At 51.5% G+C, this 19,950-nt stretch overlaps 40 non-coding genes across 40 annotated transcripts; 32 read left to right on the forward strand and 8 right to left on the reverse strand.

Moving 5' to 3' along the window:
• Positions 1–743: 743 nt before the first annotated feature.
• Trnag-ucc lies at positions 744–815 on the reverse strand. Its single transcript has one exon. It is a non-coding gene; the product is annotated as a tRNA-Gly (tRNA).
• Positions 816–1,151: 336 nt separating this feature from the next.
• Positions 1,152–1,222, forward strand: Trnag-gcc. Its single transcript has one exon. It is a non-coding gene; the product is annotated as a tRNA-Gly (tRNA).
• A 295-nt stretch (positions 1,223–1,517) lies between these two features.
• On the forward strand, positions 1,518–1,590 carry Trnam-cau. Its single transcript has one exon. It is a non-coding gene; the product is annotated as a tRNA-Met (tRNA).
• Positions 1,591–2,046: 456 nt separating this feature from the next.
• Trnae-uuc lies at positions 2,047–2,118 on the forward strand. Its single transcript has one exon. It is a non-coding gene; the product is annotated as a tRNA-Glu (tRNA).
• Positions 2,119–2,347: 229 nt separating this feature from the next.
• Trnai-aau lies at positions 2,348–2,421 on the forward strand. The gene has a single exon. It is a non-coding gene; the product is annotated as a tRNA-Ile (tRNA).
• A 750-nt stretch (positions 2,422–3,171) lies between these two features.
• Positions 3,172–3,243, reverse strand: Trnag-ucc. The gene has a single exon. It is a non-coding gene; the product is annotated as a tRNA-Gly (tRNA).
• Positions 3,244–3,579: 336 nt separating this feature from the next.
• Trnag-gcc lies at positions 3,580–3,650 on the forward strand. The gene has a single exon. It is a non-coding gene; the product is annotated as a tRNA-Gly (tRNA).
• Positions 3,651–3,945: 295 nt separating this feature from the next.
• Positions 3,946–4,018, forward strand: Trnam-cau. Its single transcript has one exon. It is a non-coding gene; the product is annotated as a tRNA-Met (tRNA).
• A 456-nt stretch (positions 4,019–4,474) lies between these two features.
• Positions 4,475–4,546, forward strand: Trnae-uuc. Its single transcript has one exon. It is a non-coding gene; the product is annotated as a tRNA-Glu (tRNA).
• Positions 4,547–4,775: 229 nt separating this feature from the next.
• On the forward strand, positions 4,776–4,849 carry Trnai-aau. The gene has a single exon. It is a non-coding gene; the product is annotated as a tRNA-Ile (tRNA).
• Positions 4,850–5,600: 751 nt separating this feature from the next.
• On the reverse strand, positions 5,601–5,672 carry Trnag-ucc. Its single transcript has one exon. It is a non-coding gene; the product is annotated as a tRNA-Gly (tRNA).
• Positions 5,673–6,008: 336 nt separating this feature from the next.
• Positions 6,009–6,079, forward strand: Trnag-gcc. The gene has a single exon. It is a non-coding gene; the product is annotated as a tRNA-Gly (tRNA).
• A 295-nt stretch (positions 6,080–6,374) lies between these two features.
• Trnam-cau lies at positions 6,375–6,447 on the forward strand. Its single transcript has one exon. It is a non-coding gene; the product is annotated as a tRNA-Met (tRNA).
• Positions 6,448–6,903: 456 nt separating this feature from the next.
• Positions 6,904–6,975, forward strand: Trnae-uuc. The gene has a single exon. It is a non-coding gene; the product is annotated as a tRNA-Glu (tRNA).
• A 229-nt stretch (positions 6,976–7,204) lies between these two features.
• Trnai-aau lies at positions 7,205–7,278 on the forward strand. The gene has a single exon. It is a non-coding gene; the product is annotated as a tRNA-Ile (tRNA).
• Positions 7,279–8,029: 751 nt separating this feature from the next.
• Positions 8,030–8,101, reverse strand: Trnag-ucc. Its single transcript has one exon. It is a non-coding gene; the product is annotated as a tRNA-Gly (tRNA).
• A 336-nt stretch (positions 8,102–8,437) lies between these two features.
• Positions 8,438–8,508, forward strand: Trnag-gcc. The gene has a single exon. It is a non-coding gene; the product is annotated as a tRNA-Gly (tRNA).
• A 295-nt stretch (positions 8,509–8,803) lies between these two features.
• Trnam-cau lies at positions 8,804–8,876 on the forward strand. The gene has a single exon. It is a non-coding gene; the product is annotated as a tRNA-Met (tRNA).
• Positions 8,877–9,332: 456 nt separating this feature from the next.
• On the forward strand, positions 9,333–9,404 carry Trnae-uuc. Its single transcript has one exon. It is a non-coding gene; the product is annotated as a tRNA-Glu (tRNA).
• A 229-nt stretch (positions 9,405–9,633) lies between these two features.
• Trnai-aau lies at positions 9,634–9,707 on the forward strand. Its single transcript has one exon. It is a non-coding gene; the product is annotated as a tRNA-Ile (tRNA).
• A 751-nt stretch (positions 9,708–10,458) lies between these two features.
• Trnag-ucc lies at positions 10,459–10,530 on the reverse strand. The gene has a single exon. It is a non-coding gene; the product is annotated as a tRNA-Gly (tRNA).
• Positions 10,531–10,866: 336 nt separating this feature from the next.
• Trnag-gcc lies at positions 10,867–10,937 on the forward strand. Its single transcript has one exon. It is a non-coding gene; the product is annotated as a tRNA-Gly (tRNA).
• A 295-nt stretch (positions 10,938–11,232) lies between these two features.
• On the forward strand, positions 11,233–11,305 carry Trnam-cau. Its single transcript has one exon. It is a non-coding gene; the product is annotated as a tRNA-Met (tRNA).
• Positions 11,306–11,761: 456 nt separating this feature from the next.
• Trnae-uuc lies at positions 11,762–11,833 on the forward strand. The gene has a single exon. It is a non-coding gene; the product is annotated as a tRNA-Glu (tRNA).
• A 229-nt stretch (positions 11,834–12,062) lies between these two features.
• On the forward strand, positions 12,063–12,136 carry Trnai-aau. The gene has a single exon. It is a non-coding gene; the product is annotated as a tRNA-Ile (tRNA).
• A 751-nt stretch (positions 12,137–12,887) lies between these two features.
• On the reverse strand, positions 12,888–12,959 carry Trnag-ucc. The gene has a single exon. It is a non-coding gene; the product is annotated as a tRNA-Gly (tRNA).
• Positions 12,960–13,295: 336 nt separating this feature from the next.
• On the forward strand, positions 13,296–13,366 carry Trnag-gcc. Its single transcript has one exon. It is a non-coding gene; the product is annotated as a tRNA-Gly (tRNA).
• Positions 13,367–13,661: 295 nt separating this feature from the next.
• On the forward strand, positions 13,662–13,734 carry Trnam-cau. The gene has a single exon. It is a non-coding gene; the product is annotated as a tRNA-Met (tRNA).
• A 456-nt stretch (positions 13,735–14,190) lies between these two features.
• Positions 14,191–14,262, forward strand: Trnae-uuc. The gene has a single exon. It is a non-coding gene; the product is annotated as a tRNA-Glu (tRNA).
• Positions 14,263–14,491: 229 nt separating this feature from the next.
• Trnai-aau lies at positions 14,492–14,565 on the forward strand. The gene has a single exon. It is a non-coding gene; the product is annotated as a tRNA-Ile (tRNA).
• A 751-nt stretch (positions 14,566–15,316) lies between these two features.
• On the reverse strand, positions 15,317–15,388 carry Trnag-ucc. The gene has a single exon. It is a non-coding gene; the product is annotated as a tRNA-Gly (tRNA).
• A 336-nt stretch (positions 15,389–15,724) lies between these two features.
• On the forward strand, positions 15,725–15,795 carry Trnag-gcc. Its single transcript has one exon. It is a non-coding gene; the product is annotated as a tRNA-Gly (tRNA).
• A 295-nt stretch (positions 15,796–16,090) lies between these two features.
• Trnam-cau lies at positions 16,091–16,163 on the forward strand. Its single transcript has one exon. It is a non-coding gene; the product is annotated as a tRNA-Met (tRNA).
• Positions 16,164–16,619: 456 nt separating this feature from the next.
• Positions 16,620–16,691, forward strand: Trnae-uuc. Its single transcript has one exon. It is a non-coding gene; the product is annotated as a tRNA-Glu (tRNA).
• Positions 16,692–16,920: 229 nt separating this feature from the next.
• On the forward strand, positions 16,921–16,994 carry Trnai-aau. Its single transcript has one exon. It is a non-coding gene; the product is annotated as a tRNA-Ile (tRNA).
• A 751-nt stretch (positions 16,995–17,745) lies between these two features.
• Trnag-ucc lies at positions 17,746–17,817 on the reverse strand. The gene has a single exon. It is a non-coding gene; the product is annotated as a tRNA-Gly (tRNA).
• A 336-nt stretch (positions 17,818–18,153) lies between these two features.
• Trnag-gcc lies at positions 18,154–18,224 on the forward strand. The gene has a single exon. It is a non-coding gene; the product is annotated as a tRNA-Gly (tRNA).
• A 295-nt stretch (positions 18,225–18,519) lies between these two features.
• Positions 18,520–18,592, forward strand: Trnam-cau. Its single transcript has one exon. It is a non-coding gene; the product is annotated as a tRNA-Met (tRNA).
• Positions 18,593–19,048: 456 nt separating this feature from the next.
• On the forward strand, positions 19,049–19,120 carry Trnae-uuc. The gene has a single exon. It is a non-coding gene; the product is annotated as a tRNA-Glu (tRNA).
• A 229-nt stretch (positions 19,121–19,349) lies between these two features.
• Positions 19,350–19,423, forward strand: Trnai-aau. The gene has a single exon. It is a non-coding gene; the product is annotated as a tRNA-Ile (tRNA).
• Positions 19,424–19,950: the final 527 nt, after the last annotated feature.

Here is a 19,950-nt window from a genome sequence, read left to right on the forward strand (position 1 = left end):
TTCACTCTTTCAAAAAGGCAACGCCGATTTCGGCGGGGAAGTATGGTAACAAAGAAGTCGTCACATTGTGTGGGAGCTGATAGGGGACCAGAACGCGACTTGTCGGGACGCGCTAAAACACTTCACTGGTCACAGCACGGTGAACACAAAGTTTCTCGTCCGATCACCGCTACTGCGCGAAGCTGGGCGTTGTCAGTGCTTGGGCGGGTGACCGCCTGCGAACACAGGGCACTGCCGACGGTTTCAATTCGTATTACTCTTTCCTCTTCGGTTTCGGAGCTGCAGCGCTATTCGGTCAAGGGCACTGGCGCCACGTTTTGCCTCTCGGTATGCCAAGTCGCGCCGTGCGGCCACAGTGAAATGAAGGAGCGTGTTGTAAAATTTTCAACAAAGAAAAAAAAAAAAAAAAGAAATGTACTAGTAATAAAACTGAATTTGTCTGACAGAACATGTAACATCAGACAATACATGATAACAGGCAGCAGGTATTTACTTGAGGCATAAGTAATGTGGTGGCCGCCTCGCCATACCTCTCTCAGTCGTTTCGCGTGCTTGTCCTCTTGATATAGGCCGATTGGAGAGCGTCAGCTCTCGCGTCAGCTGAGCAAAGTCGAGACAAGTCGAGACTCAAGGGGAATCGACGCACACACTATAGGGTGGCATGAAAGCGAGTAAGAGGGGGAAAGAAACATTAATTTAAAGACGCGTGGCAAAAGTACTCATACGCAAAAGTAAAAGCCGGCTGCGGTGGCCGGGAATCGAACCCGGATCAACTGCTTGGAAGGCAACTATGCTGACCATTACACCACCACCGCACGGTTTCCGTCCGCGCACGCCGCGCTGTGTCTGCTTCCCGCCTGTCGGCGGCGGCTCAAGGTGGTCGTAGCTGTAGGCGCATTACGGGGTAGGCGAGCGCATCCAGACAGCGTCTCTACGCACATTTCGCGTCCTTTGGCAAGAGTCGTCGCGTGCGTGCGCCGCAAGAGTACTTAGGCGATCGCGTTCGGGCGTCATTTTTAAGCAGTGCAGTGCAGTTCAGGATTCAGCGTGTGTAGCATTCTCTCGAGAGGATGCGACGGCGCTGGACGGCAGTCCCACTTTCCCCTCAGACGTCTGCCGCGGAAAGCACCAGGAAGCTGTGAACTAGCTGAGCATCGGTGGTTCAGTGGTAGAATGCTCGCCTGCCACGCGGGCGGCCCGGGTTCGATTCCCGGCCGATGCATCATTTTGTTTTTTCTCCGATAGTGGTGCTGCGTGTCTTTCGCACTCGAACTGCGTGAGCCATGAGAATGAACCGCGGGATTTCCGTGTGGGAATAACCAAACATGCAGCGCGCACGACTGCTCGTTTGGACTGTTGTGCGCTATTGTACATACTGGCGTCGGCCTAGCATCGCAAGTTGCCTGTCGCGCCGGGAATGCACGTGTAGCAACAGAAAAAAATGAGCCAGGAAGTGCAGACTCTCTACCACTGGTATTTGGTACTTACCGAGATTCCAGAAGGCCTGGCGATCACCTGCCTCGGTAGCGCAGTAGGCAGCGCGTAAGTCTCATAATCTTAAGGTCGTGAGTTCGATCCTCACCCGGGGCATTTAATTTACTTTCGTCCACAGCTAAATCGACGGCTCTGGGGTTTGCGAAGGAGCAAAACACTTTGTACTTTGTTATCCTCAAGGCTTCAACGACTCAGCGTGATAATGTTTACTTCCCGTTATTACTACTTGCAGTTCTTATGTGAAATTTTCAAGGAAAAAAGTACTAGTAATAATACTGAATTTCGTACGATATAACGTGTAAAGTCACACAATGTATGACCTGCTGTACGATGACAGGCAGCAGGTATTTACTTGCGAAATAAGTAAATAAATATTACTACTTACAGCTTTGCTTTTCCTCCTACCGCTGTAACAACGAGGCATAAAGCAATGAATTGTGACTTTTGCCATGCGCGCCTCGCCATGGGCGCGCGAAAAGATGCTCGCAAACAGGGAAAGTGCGACACGGAAAGCGAGTGGACCGGGTGTAAACCCCGAGTAAAACTTGCGCGTCCGGTGTGGTCTAGTGGCTAGGATACCTGGCTTTCACCCAGGAGGCCCGGGTTCGATTCCCGGTACCGGAACGGAATTTTTCGGCAAAAGTCACGACAAGTTTTGACCCTGCGAAAGGCTGTTTCACGTCCTCCTCGCATTATAGCTACTGGTTCATAAACGTCAGCTGAAAACAGTCGAGAGAAACGGGCACGCAATGAAATTACTACGAGCAGCGGAATAAAGGAAGAAGAGACGCTGGTCCACTGTTGGACTGCTACCATAGAAATGTTACATGGCAATACGCAGAGCAATTCCCGAGGCCCGTTAGCTCAGTCGGTTAGAGCGTCGTGCTAATAACGCGAAGGTCGTGGGTTCGATCCCCCCACGGGCCACTACGATTTCACTCTTTCAAAAAGGCAACGCCGATTTCGGCGGGGAAGTATGGTAACAAAGAAGTCGTCACATTGTGTGGGAGCTGATAGGGGACCAGAACGCGACTTGTCGGGACGCGCTAAAACACTTCACTGGTCACAGCACGGTGAACACAAAGTTTCTCGTCCGATCACCGCTACTGCGCGAAGCTGGGCGTTGTCAGTGCTTGGGCGGGTGACCGCCTGCGAACACAGGGCACTGCCGACGGTTTCAATTCGTATTACTCTTTCCTCTTCGGTTTCGGAGCTGCAGCGCTATTCGGTCAAGGGCACTGGCGCCACGTTTTGCCTCTCGGTATGCCAAGTCGCGCCGTGCGGCCACAGTGAAATGAAGGAGCGTGTTGTAAAATTTTCAACAAAGAAAAAAAAAAAAAAAAGAAATGTACTAGTAATAAAACTGAATTTGTCTGACAGAACATGTAACATCAGACAATACATGATAACAGGCAGCAGGTATTTACTTGAGGCATAAGTAATGTGGTGGCCGCCTCGCCATACCTCTCTCAGTCGTTTCGCGTGCTTGTCCTCTTGATATAGGCCGATTGGAGAGCGTCAGCTCTCGCGTCAGCTGAGCAAAGTCGAGACAAGTCGAGACTCAAGGGGAATCGACGCACACACTATAGGGTGGCATGAAAGCGAGTAAGAGGGGGAAAGAAACATTAATTTAAAGACGCGTGGCAAAAGTACTCATACGCAAAAGTAAAAGCCGGCTGCGGTGGCCGGGAATCGAACCCGGATCAACTGCTTGGAAGGCAACTATGCTGACCATTACACCACCACCGCACGGTTTCCGTCCGCGCACGCCGCGCTGTGTCTGCTTCCCGCCTGTCGGCGGCGGCTCAAGGTGGTCGTAGCTGTAGGCGCATTACGGGGTAGGCGAGCGCATCCAGACAGCGTCTCTACGCACATTTCGCGTCCTTTGGCAAGAGTCGTCGCGTGCGTGCGCCGCAAGAGTACTTAGGCGATCGCGTTCGGGCGTCATTTTTAAGCAGTGCAGTGCAGTTCAGGATTCAGCGTGTGTAGCATTCTCTCGAGAGGATGCGACGGCGCTGGACGGCAGTCCCACTTTCCCCTCAGACGTCTGCCGCGGAAAGCACCAGGAAGCTGTGAACTAGCTGAGCATCGGTGGTTCAGTGGTAGAATGCTCGCCTGCCACGCGGGCGGCCCGGGTTCGATTCCCGGCCGATGCATCATTTTGTTTTTTCTCCGATAGTGGTGCTGCGTGTCTTTCGCACTCGAACTGCGTGAGCCATGAGAATGAACCGCGGGATTTCCGTGTGGGAATAACCAAACATGCAGCGCGCACGACTGCTCGTTTGGACTGTTGTGCGCTATTGTACATACTGGCGTCGGCCTAGCATCGCAAGTTGCCTGTCGCGCCGGGAATGCACGTGTAGCAACAGAAAAAAATGAGCCAGGAAGTGCAGACTCTCTACCACTGGTATTTGGTACTTACCGAGATTCCAGAAGGCCTGGCGATCACCTGCCTCGGTAGCGCAGTAGGCAGCGCGTAAGTCTCATAATCTTAAGGTCGTGAGTTCGATCCTCACCCGGGGCATTTAATTTACTTTCGTCCACAGCTAAATCGACGGCTCTGGGGTTTGCGAAGGAGCAAAACACTTTGTACTTTGTTATCCTCAAGGCTTCAACGACTCAGCGTGATAATGTTTACTTCCCGTTATTACTACTTGCAGTTCTTATGTGAAATTTTCAAGGAAAAAAGTACTAGTAATAATACTGAATTTCGTACGATATAACGTGTAAAGTCACACAATGTATGACCTGCTGTACGATGACAGGCAGCAGGTATTTACTTGCGAAATAAGTAAATAAATATTACTACTTACAGCTTTGCTTTTCCTCCTACCGCTGTAACAACGAGGCATAAAGCAATGAATTGTGACTTTTGCCATGCGCGCCTCGCCATGGGCGCGCGAAAAGATGCTCGCAAACAGGGAAAGTGCGACACGGAAAGCGAGTGGACCGGGTGTAAACCCCGAGTAAAACTTGCGCGTCCGGTGTGGTCTAGTGGCTAGGATACCTGGCTTTCACCCAGGAGGCCCGGGTTCGATTCCCGGTACCGGAACGGAATTTTTCGGCAAAAGTCACGACAAGTTTTGACCCTGCGAAAGGCTGTTTCACGTCCTCCTCGCATTATAGCTACTGGTTCATAAACGTCAGCTGAAAACAGTCGAGAGAAACGGGCACGCAATGAAATTACTACGAGCAGCGGAATAAAGGAAGAAGAGACGCTGGTCCACTGTTGGACTGCTACCATAGAAATGTTACATGGCAATACGCAGAGCAATTCCCGAGGCCCGTTAGCTCAGTCGGTTAGAGCGTCGTGCTAATAACGCGAAGGTCGTGGGTTCGATCCCCCCACGGGCCACTACGATTTCACTCTTTCAAAAAGGCAACGCCGATTTCGGCGGGGAAGTATGGTAACAAAGAAGTCGTCACATTGTGTGGGAGCTGATAGGGGACCAGAACGCGACTTGTCGGGACGCGCTAAAACACTTCACTGGTCACAGCACGGTGAACACAAAGTTTCTCGTCCGATCACCGCTACTGCGCGAAGCTGGGCGTTGTCAGTGCTTGGGCGGGTGACCGCCTGCGAACACAGGGCACTGCCGACGGTTTCAATTCGTATTACTCTTTCCTCTTCGGTTTCGGAGCTGCAGCGCTATTCGGTCAAGGGCACTGGCGCCACGTTTTGCCTCTCGGTATGCCAAGTCGCGCCGTGCGGCCACAGTGAAATGAAGGAGCGTGTTGTAAAATTTTCAACAAAGAAAAAAAAAAAAAAAAAGAAATGTACTAGTAATAAAACTGAATTTGTCTGACAGAACATGTAACATCAGACAATACATGATAACAGGCAGCAGGTATTTACTTGAGGCATAAGTAATGTGGTGGCCGCCTCGCCATACCTCTCTCAGTCGTTTCGCGTGCTTGTCCTCTTGATATAGGCCGATTGGAGAGCGTCAGCTCTCGCGTCAGCTGAGCAAAGTCGAGACAAGTCGAGACTCAAGGGGAATCGACGCACACACTATAGGGTGGCATGAAAGCGAGTAAGAGGGGGAAAGAAACATTAATTTAAAGACGCGTGGCAAAAGTACTCATACGCAAAAGTAAAAGCCGGCTGCGGTGGCCGGGAATCGAACCCGGATCAACTGCTTGGAAGGCAACTATGCTGACCATTACACCACCACCGCACGGTTTCCGTCCGCGCACGCCGCGCTGTGTCTGCTTCCCGCCTGTCGGCGGCGGCTCAAGGTGGTCGTAGCTGTAGGCGCATTACGGGGTAGGCGAGCGCATCCAGACAGCGTCTCTACGCACATTTCGCGTCCTTTGGCAAGAGTCGTCGCGTGCGTGCGCCGCAAGAGTACTTAGGCGATCGCGTTCGGGCGTCATTTTTAAGCAGTGCAGTGCAGTTCAGGATTCAGCGTGTGTAGCATTCTCTCGAGAGGATGCGACGGCGCTGGACGGCAGTCCCACTTTCCCCTCAGACGTCTGCCGCGGAAAGCACCAGGAAGCTGTGAACTAGCTGAGCATCGGTGGTTCAGTGGTAGAATGCTCGCCTGCCACGCGGGCGGCCCGGGTTCGATTCCCGGCCGATGCATCATTTTGTTTTTTCTCCGATAGTGGTGCTGCGTGTCTTTCGCACTCGAACTGCGTGAGCCATGAGAATGAACCGCGGGATTTCCGTGTGGGAATAACCAAACATGCAGCGCGCACGACTGCTCGTTTGGACTGTTGTGCGCTATTGTACATACTGGCGTCGGCCTAGCATCGCAAGTTGCCTGTCGCGCCGGGAATGCACGTGTAGCAACAGAAAAAAATGAGCCAGGAAGTGCAGACTCTCTACCACTGGTATTTGGTACTTACCGAGATTCCAGAAGGCCTGGCGATCACCTGCCTCGGTAGCGCAGTAGGCAGCGCGTAAGTCTCATAATCTTAAGGTCGTGAGTTCGATCCTCACCCGGGGCATTTAATTTACTTTCGTCCACAGCTAAATCGACGGCTCTGGGGTTTGCGAAGGAGCAAAACACTTTGTACTTTGTTATCCTCAAGGCTTCAACGACTCAGCGTGATAATGTTTACTTCCCGTTATTACTACTTGCAGTTCTTATGTGAAATTTTCAAGGAAAAAAGTACTAGTAATAATACTGAATTTCGTACGATATAACGTGTAAAGTCACACAATGTATGACCTGCTGTACGATGACAGGCAGCAGGTATTTACTTGCGAAATAAGTAAATAAATATTACTACTTACAGCTTTGCTTTTCCTCCTACCGCTGTAACAACGAGGCATAAAGCAATGAATTGTGACTTTTGCCATGCGCGCCTCGCCATGGGCGCGCGAAAAGATGCTCGCAAACAGGGAAAGTGCGACACGGAAAGCGAGTGGACCGGGTGTAAACCCCGAGTAAAACTTGCGCGTCCGGTGTGGTCTAGTGGCTAGGATACCTGGCTTTCACCCAGGAGGCCCGGGTTCGATTCCCGGTACCGGAACGGAATTTTTCGGCAAAAGTCACGACAAGTTTTGACCCTGCGAAAGGCTGTTTCACGTCCTCCTCGCATTATAGCTACTGGTTCATAAACGTCAGCTGAAAACAGTCGAGAGAAACGGGCACGCAATGAAATTACTACGAGCAGCGGAATAAAGGAAGAAGAGACGCTGGTCCACTGTTGGACTGCTACCATAGAAATGTTACATGGCAATACGCAGAGCAATTCCCGAGGCCCGTTAGCTCAGTCGGTTAGAGCGTCGTGCTAATAACGCGAAGGTCGTGGGTTCGATCCCCCCACGGGCCACTACGATTTCACTCTTTCAAAAAGGCAACGCCGATTTCGGCGGGGAAGTATGGTAACAAAGAAGTCGTCACATTGTGTGGGAGCTGATAGGGGACCAGAACGCGACTTGTCGGGACGCGCTAAAACACTTCACTGGTCACAGCACGGTGAACACAAAGTTTCTCGTCCGATCACCGCTACTGCGCGAAGCTGGGCGTTGTCAGTGCTTGGGCGGGTGACCGCCTGCGAACACAGGGCACTGCCGACGGTTTCAATTCGTATTACTCTTTCCTCTTCGGTTTCGGAGCTGCAGCGCTATTCGGTCAAGGGCACTGGCGCCACGTTTTGCCTCTCGGTATGCCAAGTCGCGCCGTGCGGCCACAGTGAAATGAAGGAGCGTGTTGTAAAATTTTCAACAAAGAAAAAAAAAAAAAAAAAGAAATGTACTAGTAATAAAACTGAATTTGTCTGACAGAACATGTAACATCAGACAATACATGATAACAGGCAGCAGGTATTTACTTGAGGCATAAGTAATGTGGTGGCCGCCTCGCCATACCTCTCTCAGTCGTTTCGCGTGCTTGTCCTCTTGATATAGGCCGATTGGAGAGCGTCAGCTCTCGCGTCAGCTGAGCAAAGTCGAGACAAGTCGAGACTCAAGGGGAATCGACGCACACACTATAGGGTGGCATGAAAGCGAGTAAGAGGGGGAAAGAAACATTAATTTAAAGACGCGTGGCAAAAGTACTCATACGCAAAAGTAAAAGCCGGCTGCGGTGGCCGGGAATCGAACCCGGATCAACTGCTTGGAAGGCAACTATGCTGACCATTACACCACCACCGCACGGTTTCCGTCCGCGCACGCCGCGCTGTGTCTGCTTCCCGCCTGTCGGCGGCGGCTCAAGGTGGTCGTAGCTGTAGGCGCATTACGGGGTAGGCGAGCGCATCCAGACAGCGTCTCTACGCACATTTCGCGTCCTTTGGCAAGAGTCGTCGCGTGCGTGCGCCGCAAGAGTACTTAGGCGATCGCGTTCGGGCGTCATTTTTAAGCAGTGCAGTGCAGTTCAGGATTCAGCGTGTGTAGCATTCTCTCGAGAGGATGCGACGGCGCTGGACGGCAGTCCCACTTTCCCCTCAGACGTCTGCCGCGGAAAGCACCAGGAAGCTGTGAACTAGCTGAGCATCGGTGGTTCAGTGGTAGAATGCTCGCCTGCCACGCGGGCGGCCCGGGTTCGATTCCCGGCCGATGCATCATTTTGTTTTTTCTCCGATAGTGGTGCTGCGTGTCTTTCGCACTCGAACTGCGTGAGCCATGAGAATGAACCGCGGGATTTCCGTGTGGGAATAACCAAACATGCAGCGCGCACGACTGCTCGTTTGGACTGTTGTGCGCTATTGTACATACTGGCGTCGGCCTAGCATCGCAAGTTGCCTGTCGCGCCGGGAATGCACGTGTAGCAACAGAAAAAAATGAGCCAGGAAGTGCAGACTCTCTACCACTGGTATTTGGTACTTACCGAGATTCCAGAAGGCCTGGCGATCACCTGCCTCGGTAGCGCAGTAGGCAGCGCGTAAGTCTCATAATCTTAAGGTCGTGAGTTCGATCCTCACCCGGGGCATTTAATTTACTTTCGTCCACAGCTAAATCGACGGCTCTGGGGTTTGCGAAGGAGCAAAACACTTTGTACTTTGTTATCCTCAAGGCTTCAACGACTCAGCGTGATAATGTTTACTTCCCGTTATTACTACTTGCAGTTCTTATGTGAAATTTTCAAGGAAAAAAGTACTAGTAATAATACTGAATTTCGTACGATATAACGTGTAAAGTCACACAATGTATGACCTGCTGTACGATGACAGGCAGCAGGTATTTACTTGCGAAATAAGTAAATAAATATTACTACTTACAGCTTTGCTTTTCCTCCTACCGCTGTAACAACGAGGCATAAAGCAATGAATTGTGACTTTTGCCATGCGCGCCTCGCCATGGGCGCGCGAAAAGATGCTCGCAAACAGGGAAAGTGCGACACGGAAAGCGAGTGGACCGGGTGTAAACCCCGAGTAAAACTTGCGCGTCCGGTGTGGTCTAGTGGCTAGGATACCTGGCTTTCACCCAGGAGGCCCGGGTTCGATTCCCGGTACCGGAACGGAATTTTTCGGCAAAAGTCACGACAAGTTTTGACCCTGCGAAAGGCTGTTTCACGTCCTCCTCGCATTATAGCTACTGGTTCATAAACGTCAGCTGAAAACAGTCGAGAGAAACGGGCACGCAATGAAATTACTACGAGCAGCGGAATAAAGGAAGAAGAGACGCTGGTCCACTGTTGGACTGCTACCATAGAAATGTTACATGGCAATACGCAGAGCAATTCCCGAGGCCCGTTAGCTCAGTCGGTTAGAGCGTCGTGCTAATAACGCGAAGGTCGTGGGTTCGATCCCCCCACGGGCCACTACGATTTCACTCTTTCAAAAAGGCAACGCCGATTTCGGCGGGGAAGTATGGTAACAAAGAAGTCGTCACATTGTGTGGGAGCTGATAGGGGACCAGAACGCGACTTGTCGGGACGCGCTAAAACACTTCACTGGTCACAGCACGGTGAACACAAAGTTTCTCGTCCGATCACCGCTACTGCGCGAAGCTGGGCGTTGTCAGTGCTTGGGCGGGTGACCGCCTGCGAACACAGGGCACTGCCGACGGTTTCAATTCGTATTACTCTTTCCTCTTCGGTTTCGGAGCTGCAGCGCTATTCGGTCAAGGGCACTGGCGCCACGTTTTGCCTCTCGGTATGCCAAGTCGCGCCGTGCGGCCACAGTGAAATGAAGGAGCGTGTTGTAAAATTTTCAACAAAGAAAAAAAAAAAAAAAAAGAAATGTACTAGTAATAAAACTGAATTTGTCTGACAGAACATGTAACATCAGACAATACATGATAACAGGCAGCAGGTATTTACTTGAGGCATAAGTAATGTGGTGGCCGCCTCGCCATACCTCTCTCAGTCGTTTCGCGTGCTTGTCCTCTTGATATAGGCCGATTGGAGAGCGTCAGCTCTCGCGTCAGCTGAGCAAAGTCGAGACAAGTCGAGACTCAAGGGGAATCGACGCACACACTATAGGGTGGCATGAAAGCGAGTAAGAGGGGGAAAGAAACATTAATTTAAAGACGCGTGGCAAAAGTACTCATACGCAAAAGTAAAAGCCGGCTGCGGTGGCCGGGAATCGAACCCGGATCAACTGCTTGGAAGGCAACTATGCTGACCATTACACCACCACCGCACGGTTTCCGTCCGCGCACGCCGCGCTGTGTCTGCTTCCCGCCTGTCGGCGGCGGCTCAAGGTGGTCGTAGCTGTAGGCGCATTACGGGGTAGGCGAGCGCATCCAGACAGCGTCTCTACGCACATTTCGCGTCCTTTGGCAAGAGTCGTCGCGTGCGTGCGCCGCAAGAGTACTTAGGCGATCGCGTTCGGGCGTCATTTTTAAGCAGTGCAGTGCAGTTCAGGATTCAGCGTGTGTAGCATTCTCTCGAGAGGATGCGACGGCGCTGGACGGCAGTCCCACTTTCCCCTCAGACGTCTGCCGCGGAAAGCACCAGGAAGCTGTGAACTAGCTGAGCATCGGTGGTTCAGTGGTAGAATGCTCGCCTGCCACGCGGGCGGCCCGGGTTCGATTCCCGGCCGATGCATCATTTTGTTTTTTCTCCGATAGTGGTGCTGCGTGTCTTTCGCACTCGAACTGCGTGAGCCATGAGAATGAACCGCGGGATTTCCGTGTGGGAATAACCAAACATGCAGCGCGCACGACTGCTCGTTTGGACTGTTGTGCGCTATTGTACATACTGGCGTCGGCCTAGCATCGCAAGTTGCCTGTCGCGCCGGGAATGCACGTGTAGCAACAGAAAAAAATGAGCCAGGAAGTGCAGACTCTCTACCACTGGTATTTGGTACTTACCGAGATTCCAGAAGGCCTGGCGATCACCTGCCTCGGTAGCGCAGTAGGCAGCGCGTAAGTCTCATAATCTTAAGGTCGTGAGTTCGATCCTCACCCGGGGCATTTAATTTACTTTCGTCCACAGCTAAATCGACGGCTCTGGGGTTTGCGAAGGAGCAAAACACTTTGTACTTTGTTATCCTCAAGGCTTCAACGACTCAGCGTGATAATGTTTACTTCCCGTTATTACTACTTGCAGTTCTTATGTGAAATTTTCAAGGAAAAAAGTACTAGTAATAATACTGAATTTCGTACGATATAACGTGTAAAGTCACACAATGTATGACCTGCTGTACGATGACAGGCAGCAGGTATTTACTTGCGAAATAAGTAAATAAATATTACTACTTACAGCTTTGCTTTTCCTCCTACCGCTGTAACAACGAGGCATAAAGCAATGAATTGTGACTTTTGCCATGCGCGCCTCGCCATGGGCGCGCGAAAAGATGCTCGCAAACAGGGAAAGTGCGACACGGAAAGCGAGTGGACCGGGTGTAAACCCCGAGTAAAACTTGCGCGTCCGGTGTGGTCTAGTGGCTAGGATACCTGGCTTTCACCCAGGAGGCCCGGGTTCGATTCCCGGTACCGGAACGGAATTTTTCGGCAAAAGTCACGACAAGTTTTGACCCTGCGAAAGGCTGTTTCACGTCCTCCTCGCATTATAGCTACTGGTTCATAAACGTCAGCTGAAAACAGTCGAGAGAAACGGGCACGCAATGAAATTACTACGAGCAGCGGAATAAAGGAAGAAGAGACGCTGGTCCACTGTTGGACTGCTACCATAGAAATGTTACATGGCAATACGCAGAGCAATTCCCGAGGCCCGTTAGCTCAGTCGGTTAGAGCGTCGTGCTAATAACGCGAAGGTCGTGGGTTCGATCCCCCCACGGGCCACTACGATTTCACTCTTTCAAAAAGGCAACGCCGATTTCGGCGGGGAAGTATGGTAACAAAGAAGTCGTCACATTGTGTGGGAGCTGATAGGGGACCAGAACGCGACTTGTCGGGACGCGCTAAAACACTTCACTGGTCACAGCACGGTGAACACAAAGTTTCTCGTCCGATCACCGCTACTGCGCGAAGCTGGGCGTTGTCAGTGCTTGGGCGGGTGACCGCCTGCGAACACAGGGCACTGCCGACGGTTTCAATTCGTATTACTCTTTCCTCTTCGGTTTCGGAGCTGCAGCGCTATTCGGTCAAGGGCACTGGCGCCACGTTTTGCCTCTCGGTATGCCAAGTCGCGCCGTGCGGCCACAGTGAAATGAAGGAGCGTGTTGTAAAATTTTCAACAAAGAAAAAAAAAAAAAAAAAGAAATGTACTAGTAATAAAACTGAATTTGTCTGACAGAACATGTAACATCAGACAATACATGATAACAGGCAGCAGGTATTTACTTGAGGCATAAGTAATGTGGTGGCCGCCTCGCCATACCTCTCTCAGTCGTTTCGCGTGCTTGTCCTCTTGATATAGGCCGATTGGAGAGCGTCAGCTCTCGCGTCAGCTGAGCAAAGTCGAGACAAGTCGAGACTCAAGGGGAATCGACGCACACACTATAGGGTGGCATGAAAGCGAGTAAGAGGGGGAAAGAAACATTAATTTAAAGACGCGTGGCAAAAGTACTCATACGCAAAAGTAAAAGCCGGCTGCGGTGGCCGGGAATCGAACCCGGATCAACTGCTTGGAAGGCAACTATGCTGACCATTACACCACCACCGCACGGTTTCCGTCCGCGCACGCCGCGCTGTGTCTGCTTCCCGCCTGTCGGCGGCGGCTCAAGGTGGTCGTAGCTGTAGGCGCATTACGGGGTAGGCGAGCGCATCCAGACAGCGTCTCTACGCACATTTCGCGTCCTTTGGCAAGAGTCGTCGCGTGCGTGCGCCGCAAGAGTACTTAGGCGATCGCGTTCGGGCGTCATTTTTAAGCAGTGCAGTGCAGTTCAGGATTCAGCGTGTGTAGCATTCTCTCGAGAGGATGCGACGGCGCTGGACGGCAGTCCCACTTTCCCCTCAGACGTCTGCCGCGGAAAGCACCAGGAAGCTGTGAACTAGCTGAGCATCGGTGGTTCAGTGGTAGAATGCTCGCCTGCCACGCGGGCGGCCCGGGTTCGATTCCCGGCCGATGCATCATTTTGTTTTTTCTCCGATAGTGGTGCTGCGTGTCTTTCGCACTCGAACTGCGTGAGCCATGAGAATGAACCGCGGGATTTCCGTGTGGGAATAACCAAACATGCAGCGCGCACGACTGCTCGTTTGGACTGTTGTGCGCTATTGTACATACTGGCGTCGGCCTAGCATCGCAAGTTGCCTGTCGCGCCGGGAATGCACGTGTAGCAACAGAAAAAAATGAGCCAGGAAGTGCAGACTCTCTACCACTGGTATTTGGTACTTACCGAGATTCCAGAAGGCCTGGCGATCACCTGCCTCGGTAGCGCAGTAGGCAGCGCGTAAGTCTCATAATCTTAAGGTCGTGAGTTCGATCCTCACCCGGGGCATTTAATTTACTTTCGTCCACAGCTAAATCGACGGCTCTGGGGTTTGCGAAGGAGCAAAACACTTTGTACTTTGTTATCCTCAAGGCTTCAACGACTCAGCGTGATAATGTTTACTTCCCGTTATTACTACTTGCAGTTCTTATGTGAAATTTTCAAGGAAAAAAGTACTAGTAATAATACTGAATTTCGTACGATATAACGTGTAAAGTCACACAATGTATGACCTGCTGTACGATGACAGGCAGCAGGTATTTACTTGCGAAATAAGTAAATAAATATTACTACTTACAGCTTTGCTTTTCCTCCTACCGCTGTAACAACGAGGCATAAAGCAATGAATTGTGACTTTTGCCATGCGCGCCTCGCCATGGGCGCGCGAAAAGATGCTCGCAAACAGGGAAAGTGCGACACGGAAAGCGAGTGGACCGGGTGTAAACCCCGAGTAAAACTTGCGCGTCCGGTGTGGTCTAGTGGCTAGGATACCTGGCTTTCACCCAGGAGGCCCGGGTTCGATTCCCGGTACCGGAACGGAATTTTTCGGCAAAAGTCACGACAAGTTTTGACCCTGCGAAAGGCTGTTTCACGTCCTCCTCGCATTATAGCTACTGGTTCATAAACGTCAGCTGAAAACAGTCGAGAGAAACGGGCACGCAATGAAATTACTACGAGCAGCGGAATAAAGGAAGAAGAGACGCTGGTCCACTGTTGGACTGCTACCATAGAAATGTTACATGGCAATACGCAGAGCAATTCCCGAGGCCCGTTAGCTCAGTCGGTTAGAGCGTCGTGCTAATAACGCGAAGGTCGTGGGTTCGATCCCCCCACGGGCCACTACGATTTCACTCTTTCAAAAAGGCAACGCCGATTTCGGCGGGGAAGTATGGTAACAAAGAAGTCGTCACATTGTGTGGGAGCTGATAGGGGACCAGAACGCGACTTGTCGGGACGCGCTAAAACACTTCACTGGTCACAGCACGGTGAACACAAAGTTTCTCGTCCGATCACCGCTACTGCGCGAAGCTGGGCGTTGTCAGTGCTTGGGCGGGTGACCGCCTGCGAACACAGGGCACTGCCGACGGTTTCAATTCGTATTACTCTTTCCTCTTCGGTTTCGGAGCTGCAGCGCTATTCGGTCAAGGGCACTGGCGCCACGTTTTGCCTCTCGGTATGCCAAGTCGCGCCGTGCGGCCACAGTGAAATGAAGGAGCGTGTTGTAAAATTTTCAACAAAGAAAAAAAAAAAAAAAAAGAAATGTACTAGTAATAAAACTGAATTTGTCTGACAGAACATGTAACATCAGACAATACATGATAACAGGCAGCAGGTATTTACTTGAGGCATAAGTAATGTGGTGGCCGCCTCGCCATACCTCTCTCAGTCGTTTCGCGTGCTTGTCCTCTTGATATAGGCCGATTGGAGAGCGTCAGCTCTCGCGTCAGCTGAGCAAAGTCGAGACAAGTCGAGACTCAAGGGGAATCGACGCACACACTATAGGGTGGCATGAAAGCGAGTAAGAGGGGGAAAGAAACATTAATTTAAAGACGCGTGGCAAAAGTACTCATACGCAAAAGTAAAAGCCGGCTGCGGTGGCCGGGAATCGAACCCGGATCAACTGCTTGGAAGGCAACTATGCTGACCATTACACCACCACCGCACGGTTTCCGTCCGCGCACGCCGCGCTGTGTCTGCTTCCCGCCTGTCGGCGGCGGCTCAAGGTGGTCGTAGCTGTAGGCGCATTACGGGGTAGGCGAGCGCATCCAGACAGCGTCTCTACGCACATTTCGCGTCCTTTGGCAAGAGTCGTCGCGTGCGTGCGCCGCAAGAGTACTTAGGCGATCGCGTTCGGGCGTCATTTTTAAGCAGTGCAGTGCAGTTCAGGATTCAGCGTGTGTAGCATTCTCTCGAGAGGATGCGACGGCGCTGGACGGCAGTCCCACTTTCCCCTCAGACGTCTGCCGCGGAAAGCACCAGGAAGCTGTGAACTAGCTGAGCATCGGTGGTTCAGTGGTAGAATGCTCGCCTGCCACGCGGGCGGCCCGGGTTCGATTCCCGGCCGATGCATCATTTTGTTTTTTCTCCGATAGTGGTGCTGCGTGTCTTTCGCACTCGAACTGCGTGAGCCATGAGAATGAACCGCGGGATTTCCGTGTGGGAATAACCAAACATGCAGCGCGCACGACTGCTCGTTTGGACTGTTGTGCGCTATTGTACATACTGGCGTCGGCCTAGCATCGCAAGTTGCCTGTCGCGCCGGGAATGCACGTGTAGCAACAGAAAAAAATGAGCCAGGAAGTGCAGACTCTCTACCACTGGTATTTGGTACTTACCGAGATTCCAGAAGGCCTGGCGATCACCTGCCTCGGTAGCGCAGTAGGCAGCGCGTAAGTCTCATAATCTTAAGGTCGTGAGTTCGATCCTCACCCGGGGCATTTAATTTACTTTCGTCCACAGCTAAATCGACGGCTCTGGGGTTTGCGAAGGAGCAAAACACTTTGTACTTTGTTATCCTCAAGGCTTCAACGACTCAGCGTGATAATGTTTACTTCCCGTTATTACTACTTGCAGTTCTTATGTGAAATTTTCAAGGAAAAAAGTACTAGTAATAATACTGAATTTCGTACGATATAACGTGTAAAGTCACACAATGTATGACCTGCTGTACGATGACAGGCAGCAGGTATTTACTTGCGAAATAAGTAAATAAATATTACTACTTACAGCTTTGCTTTTCCTCCTACCGCTGTAACAACGAGGCATAAAGCAATGAATTGTGACTTTTGCCATGCGCGCCTCGCCATGGGCGCGCGAAAAGATGCTCGCAAACAGGGAAAGTGCGACACGGAAAGCGAGTGGACCGGGTGTAAACCCCGAGTAAAACTTGCGCGTCCGGTGTGGTCTAGTGGCTAGGATACCTGGCTTTCACCCAGGAGGCCCGGGTTCGATTCCCGGTACCGGAACGGAATTTTTCGGCAAAAGTCACGACAAGTTTTGACCCTGCGAAAGGCTGTTTCACGTCCTCCTCGCATTATAGCTACTGGTTCATAAACGTCAGCTGAAAACAGTCGAGAGAAACGGGCACGCAATGAAATTACTACGAGCAGCGGAATAAAGGAAGAAGAGACGCTGGTCCACTGTTGGACTGCTACCATAGAAATGTTACATGGCAATACGCAGAGCAATTCCCGAGGCCCGTTAGCTCAGTCGGTTAGAGCGTCGTGCTAATAACGCGAAGGTCGTGGGTTCGATCCCCCCACGGGCCACTACGATTTCACTCTTTCAAAAAGGCAACGCCGATTTCGGCGGGGAAGTATGGTAACAAAGAAGTCGTCACATTGTGTGGGAGCTGATAGGGGACCAGAACGCGACTTGTCGGGACGCGCTAAAACACTTCACTGGTCACAGCACGGTGAACACAAAGTTTCTCGTCCGATCACCGCTACTGCGCGAAGCTGGGCGTTGTCAGTGCTTGGGCGGGTGACCGCCTGCGAACACAGGGCACTGCCGACGGTTTCAATTCGTATTACTCTTTCCTCTTCGGTTTCGGAGCTGCAGCGCTATTCGGTCAAGGGCACTGGCGCCACGTTTTGCCTCTCGGTATGCCAAGTCGCGCCGTGCGGCCACAGTGAAATGAAGGAGCGTGTTGTAAAATTTTCAACAAAGAAAAAAAAAAAAAAAAAGAAATGTACTAGTAATAAAACTGAATTTGTCTGACAGAACATGTAACATCAGACAATACATGATAACAGGCAGCAGGTATTTACTTGAGGCATAAGTAATGTGGTGGCCGCCTCGCCATACCTCTCTCAGTCGTTTCGCGTGCTTGTCCTCTTGATATAGGCCGATTGGAGAGCGTCAGCTCTCGCGTCAGCTGAGCAAAGTCGAGACAAGTCGAGACTCAAGGGGAATCGACGCACACACTATAGGGTGGCATGAAAGCGAGTAAGAGGGGGAAAGAAACATTAATTTAAAGACGCGTGGCAAAAGTACTCATACGCAAAAGTAAAAGCCGGCTGCGGTGGCCGGGAATCGAACCCGGATCAACTGCTTGGAAGGCAACTATGCTGACCATTACACCACCACCGCACGGTTTCCGTCCGCGCACGCCGCGCTGTGTCTGCTTCCCGCCTGTCGGCGGCGGCTCAAGGTGGTCGTAGCTGTAGGCGCATTACGGGGTAGGCGAGCGCATCCAGACAGCGTCTCTACGCACATTTCGCGTCCTTTGGCAAGAGTCGTCGCGTGCGTGCGCCGCAAGAGTACTTAGGCGATCGCGTTCGGGCGTCATTTTTAAGCAGTGCAGTGCAGTTCAGGATTCAGCGTGTGTAGCATTCTCTCGAGAGGATGCGACGGCGCTGGACGGCAGTCCCACTTTCCCCTCAGACGTCTGCCGCGGAAAGCACCAGGAAGCTGTGAACTAGCTGAGCATCGGTGGTTCAGTGGTAGAATGCTCGCCTGCCACGCGGGCGGCCCGGGTTCGATTCCCGGCCGATGCATCATTTTGTTTTTTCTCCGATAGTGGTGCTGCGTGTCTTTCGCACTCGAACTGCGTGAGCCATGAGAATGAACCGCGGGATTTCCGTGTGGGAATAACCAAACATGCAGCGCGCACGACTGCTCGTTTGGACTGTTGTGCGCTATTGTACATACTGGCGTCGGCCTAGCATCGCAAGTTGCCTGTCGCGCCGGGAATGCACGTGTAGCAACAGAAAAAAATGAGCCAGGAAGTGCAGACTCTCTACCACTGGTATTTGGTACTTACCGAGATTCCAGAAGGCCTGGCGATCACCTGCCTCGGTAGCGCAGTAGGCAGCGCGTAAGTCTCATAATCTTAAGGTCGTGAGTTCGATCCTCACCCGGGGCATTTAATTTACTTTCGTCCACAGCTAAATCGACGGCTCTGGGGTTTGCGAAGGAGCAAAACACTTTGTACTTTGTTATCCTCAAGGCTTCAACGACTCAGCGTGATAATGTTTACTTCCCGTTATTACTACTTGCAGTTCTTATGTGAAATTTTCAAGGAAAAAAGTACTAGTAATAATACTGAATTTCGTACGATATAACGTGTAAAGTCACACAATGTATGACCTGCTGTACGATGACAGGCAGCAGGTATTTACTTGCGAAATAAGTAAATAAATATTACTACTTACAGCTTTGCTTTTCCTCCTACCGCTGTAACAACGAGGCATAAAGCAATGAATTGTGACTTTTGCCATGCGCGCCTCGCCATGGGCGCGCGAAAAGATGCTCGCAAACAGGGAAAGTGCGACACGGAAAGCGAGTGGACCGGGTGTAAACCCCGAGTAAAACTTGCGCGTCCGGTGTGGTCTAGTGGCTAGGATACCTGGCTTTCACCCAGGAGGCCCGGGTTCGATTCCCGGTACCGGAACGGAATTTTTCGGCAAAAGTCACGACAAGTTTTGACCCTGCGAAAGGCTGTTTCACGTCCTCCTCGCATTATAGCTACTGGTTCATAAACGTCAGCTGAAAACAGTCGAGAGAAACGGGCACGCAATGAAATTACTACGAGCAGCGGAATAAAGGAAGAAGAGACGCTGGTCCACTGTTGGACTGCTACCATAGAAATGTTACATGGCAATACGCAGAGCAATTCCCGAGGCCCGTTAGCTCAGTCGGTTAGAGCGTCGTGCTAATAACGCGAAGGTCGTGGGTTCGATCCCCCCACGGGCCACTACGATTTCACTCTTTCAAAAAGGCAACGCCGATTTCGGCGGGGAAGTATGGTAACAAAGAAGTCGTCACATTGTGTGGGAGCTGATAGGGGACCAGAACGCGACTTGTCGGGACGCGCTAAAACACTTCACTGGTCACAGCACGGTGAACACAAAGTTTCTCGTCCGATCACCGCTACTGCGCGAAGCTGGGCGTTGTCAGTGCTTGGGCGGGTGACCGCCTGCGAACACAGGGCACTGCCGACGGTTTCAATTCGTATTACTCTTTCCTCTTCGGTTTCAGAGCTGCAGCGCTATTCGGTCAAGGGCACTGGCGCCACGTTTTGCCTCTCGGTATGCCAAGTCGCGCCGTGCGGCCACAGTGAAATGAAGGAGCGTGTTGTAAAATTTTCAACAAAGAAAAAAAAAAAAAAAAAGAAATGTACTAGTAATAAAACTGAATTTGTCTGACAGAACATGTAACATCAGACAATACATGATAACAGGCAGCAGGTATTTACTTGAGGCATAAGTAATGTGGTGGCCG

Source organism: Schistocerca piceifrons, unplaced genomic scaffold (assembly GCF_021461385.2).
Source record: "Schistocerca piceifrons isolate TAMUIC-IGC-003096 unplaced genomic scaffold, iqSchPice1.1 HiC_scaffold_595, whole genome shotgun sequence".
Taxonomy (NCBI): domain Eukaryota; kingdom Metazoa; phylum Arthropoda; class Insecta; order Orthoptera; family Acrididae; genus Schistocerca; species Schistocerca piceifrons.